Below are 7,498 nucleotides of genomic sequence, written 5' to 3' on the forward strand. Positions count from 1 at the left end.
TATTAGTTGTGTTATTATTGTTTTTAATGAGTATGTGTGTGTGAAGTGGGTCAAATATTAACTCATAAAATGTAGATGAACGGGACCTTTTATTTGGGCATATTTTAAATATAAGTTTTGAAGTTCTCAAAAAAATCTTCTCTGAAATAATATTTCATTTTACTTTCACTTGCTCTTTATGTCATTTCACCAATTATTTTGCCAGGGAGAGTTAAGTAGTTATTGGACATGTAACTTTTTTTTTTTTTTTTTAAAGATGTGGCATACAATTCAGGGTTAGGTATATAAACATTGATTACACAGGTATCCTTGTTGATGAGGTGTGTCCCTTCTTCCCCCAGAAGTTTCCCTCAACTGCCAATCCCACTCCCCCTCCCTTGGCAGTTTCCCACTACTACCAATCCCTTTCTTATAGTATTATGATAATTGTTCAAGGTCTGCTTATGAGTGAGAACATATGATACTTTGTACTTTGTTTCTGTGATAGATCTCTGGGTATGATCGACTCTAAATCCATCCAAGTTGCTTCGAAGTCCATATGTCATATGTTTGTCATTCTTTATGGCTGCATAAAATTCCACTGTGCATATGTACCAACATCATTCTTCTCAGACCTGGACATGACAACACAGAAATTCATTTGGAAACATAAACGACCATGGATAACCAAAACAATGTTTAGCAAAAGAAACAAAGCAGGAGGTATCACACTTCCAGACTTCAAACTTTACTATGAGGCTACAGTAATCAAAACAACCTGGTATCAGTCCAAGAACAAGCATGTAGAACAATGGAACAGGATAGAGATTCTGGAAGCAAAGTCTCAATTTCTCAACCGAGTCATCTTTGACAAAACCTCCAACAACAACCACTGGGGAGAGGAGAACCTATTCAGTAAATGATGCTGGCAAAACTGACTGATCACATGCAGAAAATTGAAACAGGATCCCTACCTATCCCCATACATAAAAATTAACTCTAAATGGATCAAAGACCTAAACGTAAAACCTCAAACTATAAGAATTTTACAAAACTCAGGAGACACCGTTACGGAAATTGGAACTGGCAACCAATTCCTGATCAGAACCCTAAGTGCCCATACCATAAGAAATAAGATAGACAAATGAAGCCTCATCAAACTAACGAGCTTCTGCAAAGAAAAATAAACCATCAAGAGAGCAGGGAGACAGCCGACAGAATGTGAAAAAATATTAGCCAACTGGGTATCTGACAAAGCCCTCATATCTAAGATCTACAAGGAACTCAAACATGCCAAAAGGAAGAAAACAAACAGTCCCATTAAAAAGTAGACAAAAGACATGAATAGACACTTCTCCAAAGAAGATATATGGGTAGCCAACAGACACAAAAAAGTGCTCAGTCTCACTCATCATCAGAGAAATGCAAATCAATACCACATTCAGAGGCCATGTAACATTTTTATGAGGTGTATCTATCGACTTTCTTTTCATTCACCGTGGAGATCAACTATACTTCAAATTTCTACACATTTATTGTGGTCAGAAGAAACTAAAGCATAAGAGAAAGATGTAGCTTCTGGAAGGTAAAACAATTAAGTTTACTAGTTACTCAATTTTTATATATAGGTGAATATGAATTAAAGGGAAGAAGGGACAATGAATGTAGCAAAATTTATCTATTGGTGAGTTTTGCTTTAAAAAATAAAAAAAGATGACAGAAAGGAAACCAAATACCCATCATTGTCGTAATTCCATACTCTGGAATGCTAAGCTATGTTTTAAGATAATGAGAAAAATCTATATTACAATAGAACATTTGTCAAAACACAGAAACAAAAAATATGTTCTATCAAAGTATATATGGTATATGTTTTAAAGGAATCAGTACATACTTTACTGCTGTTTGGTTATTTCTTACATAATTTTTGGAAAATTATGTAAGAGATTTTTGGAAAAAATATGTATAGGTTATATAATTCAATAAATAAAAAGTAAACTGGTATAATGTTAAATGCATTGAATAAATTTTTTAACGTAAAACTTACTTAAAACTTGGTTTTAAAAAATTATTTAAAATAATTGACTATGGACAAATTATATAATTAGAGAGTCAAAGAAAAGTGAATATGTAATATTTTCTTTGGGGACTTGAAAATCTGATAGTAAGGCCTCTCTTTTTCCTGTTGATCCTTTAAGACAGACTCCAAACAAAGAAAGGGTAAGAAAGATTATTCAAATTAGAAATTCCATAATCAAATCAAGAGTTCCCCTGCTCTATGTCTTATATGACCTTGAGTATACTTAATCTAGAATTGCTATAGAAATGTCCTCATGTATACAATGGAAATAACAATTGAACATGACTCATAGTCTAGTTGTAATATTTAACTTACAGAGGTTAAAGAGCTGACTTTGCGCTCTACAGATATTTAGTAATATTCCAGATTAACAGACAAATAAATGTCCTATTTCTTTTAAAATACTCAATCACAAGGTTTTTGGGAATGCAATCATTTTTCTTTTTCCTAAAAGTCCATTTAAATAAATTGTATACTATCTGAAATAATTTCTGCAGTAACAAGTGGAAGAATGAGACTGATTTTCGAGAAAACTTTTTTTTTTTTTTTTTTTGAGTTGGAATCTCACTCTGTTGCCCAGACTGGAGTGCAGTGGCCGCTCCCGGACACCGCAGCCTCAACCTGCTGGGCTCCGGCGATCCTTTCACCTCAGCCTTCCAAGTAGCCGGAATTTCAGGCATGTACTACCACGCCCAGCTGATTTTTTTTGATTTATTGTAGAGATGAGGTCTTGCTGCCCAGGCGGGTCTCAAACCCACGGGCTCAGGCAATCCACTCACCTCAGCCTCCCAAAGGTGCGGGATGACAGGCTGAGCCACCGAGGCCAGCTGAGAAAACTCAAATTGAACGAACATATGTGCTTTGTCGGTGAAAATTCAAAACAAATCCAACCTATGACAAAACAATCTCATTTGTAGTGAGATGTTAAGTTGAATAATTTTCTTTTATAAGAGTATATAACTTTCCTTGGTTAGGCATATGGACTGCCTTCTTCCTTTATTTCCATCCCTTATACAAACTTTCTTTTACAAGACATATTAAAAAGAGGAGACACTTAATTGGCATTAAAAATATCTTGTCACTGAATAGTGTTGACCTGTACTTTATAATGTCTTTCTTTTTAAGAATTTCATTCTTACCAGTGGCAATACAACATGATTTTTCTTTAATAATTCAACCAGTCACTTTATTTTTAGGGTAAGTACTTGTTTTTCCTTCTAGCAATTGTCAATGCTTTAGTTCAAAAAAAGTGAGGTCTCATCTATTCGCCTGAAAATTCTCAGCCCAATAACATGACAGCTGTCACTTAGAGGGTTTCTAAGCATCACTGTAACACAATAGCTTAATGAATTTGTTTCTTCCTTTGAAGGAAATTGCAGAAGACATTTCTTCTGAAGTTATGCATGTATAGGGTCCATAAAACATTTTAGGTGAAAACCCTTAAAATCTTTGGAAGAGAGAACAAATATATATTTAGTGGAAGTTGTCAGGAGTGGTTAAATTAACTAAATGAAATTTTCAAGTCAGTAATATTAATTAAACACATTAGGAAGTAGAAAAACAAGTGAAAAAATACTTGTATTTTTAGGGCTGCAAAAAATTAATTTGATATGTTATTAGGATTATTTAATCCTCTTTTTTCATAATTGAAGCGTCATATAAACCTGAGCACGATTTTACACTACTGTATTTAGAACTCTGCTAGAGATTTTCCATCAGTTGGGAAAAAATGTTGAATAAAGTAGATCAAGTTCAAATACATATTAACAGATATTTAACAATTGTAATTCTTTGAAGAATTTTTTGTCAATTTGATCAATTTTAGTTTTAATTGTTATTCAGGGAGTGTCTTAATCTCTCTCTCTCTCTCTCTCTCTCTCTCTCTCTCTCTCTTTCTCTCATGAGTTAGTTCAACAAACTATTATTGAGCATATTTTATATTCTATGCACTGCTTTCTAGGGATATCCAGATCAAATATGCAACCATTGTTTCAAAGAGTGCATAGATCAGAGGTGAAGAGGAACAAATAATATAGGATGTAGATTGTCCAGTCTTCATCATTCTTTTAAAATCTGTCAGTGTTGCTTTGTTGTGATGTAGTGAATGTCAAAACCATGTAGTTAGCACATATTAAACTATTTAAGCCTGTGTCAGGAAGATTCCATTTCTGATAGTTTACATGGGGTAGATTTACTATTTAAAATTTTTTTCTTGTCATTTCTATTAAAATTTGCACAGCATATTATTTGTAAATTTAAGTCGAGACAGAGATTCCTGCTGTAATAATCATATTACTTTGTACACGTTTGGCTACTAAAGTGAGAATGGAAAAGATAAACTGAAGAGAAAAACACTCAGCATTAACAAGGAAAACCCACATAAGGACAACAACAAAAAAAGTGAGAACTATTTGGTAATGAAAGAAACTCAGAGGGGCAAACATAAAAGGGAATTTTTAAGAGACCATTTCTTCCACTTAAATTGCATTTATCCAATTATTGGGCCCTTTAATGAAACTCCAGGAAGTAAAAAATCTGATGAAATGTAGGAAATCAGTCATGGCTTTTTAAAATGTCCACTGTAAAGCAAATAAGCGATTAAAAAAAATCTTGCCTTGTGAATCTTTTGTGTTTCAGGGTTTTTCTCATGACAGCCTGAAAATGAATTCAGTTTCTACCCTTTAAAAAAAAAATTTTCCACATCACTAATTACAAAGTGAATTGTTCAAGCAGAGGTTTGAGGGCAGCTAAAATATCCCCATCTGTTTGAAAAAACTCATTAAAATGAATCTATGCCATTTCACCGAGCAACTATTTTACAGAAAAAAATTATATACTAAAGTATATTTTGCATTAGCTGGAGCCCAGTAGGAATTGGAAAGACTGGCAGAGACAGTTGGAGATATCTAATTTTTGTTTGCCTGTTTGTTTTAACTAGCGGAGGCGCCCAGGGCATTGCACTTAATAGAACTAAGATCAGAAAGATAGACAAATCACTCAGCAAGGTTGATATACAACACAGTTTATGTCTGGATTTTTTTGCTCCCAGAATTCTGCTTCACGCTGGAGGGCATTCTCTCTCTTCATACTGGTATTCACCAAGGAAGTCATTCTTAGACTTTCTCTATGCTTAGAGAAATTTTAACTGGTCATTACTAAGAAACAAAAATAAGTCTGCTTTTACCATTTTAAGAAATGTGTGTGTTTTATGGCATGATAGTTTAGGTTTTTTGTTTTTGCTTTAAATTCAGAGTTATATGTATGTCAAGAAGTCAAGGCATCTGATTCTGACCTAACCTAGTGAGCACGAATTCCAGAGAAACTAGGTTAATTTTTATAAGTGAGTTTAAACAAATAGCATCCAACCAAGTTGGAAAAGATTTTGCCTTTTGAACTTAAGAATGATAGAAATACAGGTATGTGATTGAAAGAAATAAGATATTATGATGTGACATGCATTTTGGAAAATTTATGTAAACAAATATTTAGCCTGAATTAACTATATCAAATATAAGATTTAAAATTATTTCCATTTAATAGTATAGGGTAATACTACCAGTTTGTGTGTGTATCTGTGTGTAATGTTTACAAAGTATAAAGCATTTTTTTAGTCAAAACTGCATTCTTCATTTCACAGGTATTATATAAATAGTATTATATATAGCATTCTATTTATATCATACCCAAGATTAAAATACATGAAAGTATTTTTCAAGGACATATCATGGAAAAGTGGCAATAGAGAGAAGAAACTCTCTTTTTTCAATTCTGAATAACTTTCCTCTTCCATTGTTACACAATTATCTCCTCATGGGATTAAATAGGTAAGAGAACTCCTGAAGTAACCAAGGATAAAAGGAAGTTTGGCAAATCAACATACAGTGAATAATGACAGTGTTTCGATATAATTGATGATAATAGTCAATACTTTACTTCATTTTTCCTAGTGATCCTCTCTACAAGTTACAGCATTAAACTAGTGGACAAAATTCCAAGAGAATTTGCTGGTATCACTCAGCTTTATTTTTGTTATAAGGCCAGCCTTGGTCAAATTGATGAAGCATGGATTATCGTCATCATCATCATCAGTATGTTCCTTTGTTGTAGCATTCATTCCATCCATATCATTTATGTTCTTGTGATCTCTGCTATATATTTTCCAACCTCTAATTCCCTATTTGGGATTTTTTTTTAACCCAGGAATATATCTCAGACTCAACTTTTACTATCTCTAGATCCCCACCAAATCTTAAAATTCTGGAGTTAAATATGCCCATATTTGTTTACAAAGTGAACATTCTTTAGAGTCTGCTTTCTGTTATCCAAAATAAGACCTAGTGTTGTGGATTCTTTTCATCCCCTATCTTAATAGCCATCTAGAATATTTTTTAAAATTTAACAAGAGATCATTTAGAGACAAAGATTCAACTAAAAAAATAAAATGTATTTATAATTATGAGACTTGCAGTTTTGCAAGGAAGGAGTGATGTCTTTGAGTAGGTGGCAATGTATACACATTTCTTTTAATATGAGGACTATAATAACCTTCAGAAAAAGCTATACATTAATAAGAATGATCTGTCATCAAATGTATGTTACACAGTGTTTACACTATGTTTAGAAACTGATTTAGTCAGCCAGGTGCCGTGGCTCACGGTCTGTAATCTCAGCACTTTCCTTAGGAGGATTGCCTAAGCCCAGGGATTCGAGATCAGTCTGGGCAAATTGGCAAGAACTCATCTCTAAAATAAATAAAATTAGCTGGGTGCAGTGGCCCACTCCTATAGTTGCAGCTATTTGGAAAACTGAGATGGAAGGATTTCCTGAGCCTGGTAGGTTGAAGTTGCAGTAAATATGATGGTGCCACTGTACTCCAGCCTGGGTGACAGAGTGAGACTTGGATTAAAAAAAATACTACTAATAATAATTTACTCTATTCAGAAATTCATACATGGATAAAATATGGATCTCTGCTATGTCTAAGCACAGTACTAGGTGCAGAGCAAATGATGGTAATCAAGCCCAACATATAGACATGGCAGTCATTAAGTTCGTCCAGGGCTGCCTTTAGTTCTGGCTCTATTATTCACATGATTTGGATGCTTTGAGCAAATTCTTAACCATCACTGAGATTGTTTCCTTACATACAAAACAAGGATTTTTGTAGTATCTTCCTTGCAAGATTTTTTCAGAACTTTATTATATAAAGCCTTCAATTATTTGACTCAGTGCTTCCTAGAAAACAGGCAACCTCTGTTACCTATCATTTCTTTATTTTCTGATATTTATGAGTACATGAAGATTTCATTCACCCCTTGTACTTTATACAATGTATTTAATCCTACTGTTTTAGTAGTGTTTTATTGGGGGAGAGAGTGGGGGCACATGAAGGATGTATGCTCATTCTAGAACTGGTTGATGGCTTTTAGAGAGCAGTAT

Source organism: Carlito syrichta, unplaced genomic scaffold (genome assembly GCF_000164805.1).
Source record: "Carlito syrichta isolate Samal-C Ts95f unplaced genomic scaffold, Tarsius_syrichta-2.0.1 Scaffold303766, whole genome shotgun sequence".
NCBI classification, from domain to species: domain Eukaryota; kingdom Metazoa; phylum Chordata; class Mammalia; order Primates; family Tarsiidae; genus Carlito; species Carlito syrichta.